The sequence below is a fragment of the Penaeus monodon genome, chromosome 31, assembly GCF_015228065.2.
Source record: "Penaeus monodon isolate SGIC_2016 chromosome 31, NSTDA_Pmon_1, whole genome shotgun sequence".
Classification (NCBI taxonomy): Eukaryota; Metazoa; Arthropoda; class Malacostraca; order Decapoda; family Penaeidae; genus Penaeus; species Penaeus monodon.
The window spans coordinates 15,272,081-15,273,317 of NC_051416.1; the positions used below are offsets into that span (position 1 = coordinate 15,272,081).

Genomic DNA, 1,237 nt, shown 5'->3' on the forward strand with positions numbered 1-1,237 from the left:
CGTAGAGAAGGAAGGAAGTAAAGGAGGGAGGGAGAGAAAGAGAATAAGAGGACGGGAGGGGAAATAAGAGAAGACAGGGAGAGGAGAAGACAATAAAGGAGAGAGAAGGGCAGGAGGAAACAGAGATGAAGTGGGAGACGAAGAAGGAGAAGGAGAAGGAGAGGAAAAGAGAGTGGAAGGAGGGATAGGAGGACGTGGATGGGTGAGAGGAGGAAGTGAAGAAGATGGAGGAATGGAAGAAAAAGAGACAAGAGAGGAAGGTGGGAAGAGAAGAAACAGCGACGGGGCAGAGGAAGGGATGATGAGAAACGAAGAGATATGAGAAAATGTGAGAGAAAATGACGGGACAGAAAGGCAATCAGGAAAGAACAACAAAAGCGACAGTTAAAACAAAACACAAATACTCAGTCTAAAACCAGTCACATACACTCAAAGTAAATACAACCCAATCATTTAAAATCACAAAAAAGTAAAACAACGATTTTTACTTGCAATTTGTTCAACATGAATCCTAAAAATAAATGGACTCACACCAATAAAATAAAATCACAGAAAACACACATCCTGTCAACTCAAACCAAAGAGACGCGAACACCAATCCAGTCACAAGATCTTACACCCGTCCACTAGAAACCGCGAGAAAACACTCACCCAATCCTACCCAGTCTTACCCAGTCCCACGCAAACCCACCCAATCTCACACAGACTCACCCAATCTCACCCAAACCCTCTCACAGTCTCACCCAATCTCACACTCTTTGACCCCGTCTCATGCAATCCCACCCAAACCCACCCAGTCTCAACCAAACCTACCCAGTCTCACCCAAACCCACCCAGTCTCTCCCAAACGCACCCAATCCAACCTAAACCCACCCAATCTCACCCAAACCCACCCAATCTCACCCAAACACAGTCAATCTCACCCAATTCCACCCAACCTCACCCAGACCCACTCAGTCTCACCCCATCCCACCCGGACACAATCCCCTGCCACCAAGCCTGCATGTTACGACCCAATTCCCTGCCACACACTGGCCTCCCAACCTCCCATCACCTGCCTCATAATTAGCTACTTAAAGATAACATTTTACCCATGGCTAAATATATAACAGTTTATCCTGTGTCCCTCTCGCTGCTCCACCCAACGCCGCACGCATGTTTGGATACTTCGGCTAATAAATAAAAAAGGAAAAAAATAAGGGTTGCTTATCGTTCTTATCTGATGTGTGGTCTTATC

General features: G+C 46.2%; 1 long non-coding RNA gene across 1 annotated transcript in view; it reads right to left on the reverse strand.

Moving 5' to 3' along the window:
• The window catches only part of LOC119593049, a 42,241-nt gene that overhangs the window by 31,869 nt on the left and 9,135 nt on the right, over window positions 1-1,237 (reverse strand). The gene's annotated exons all lie outside the window — the stretch shown is intronic.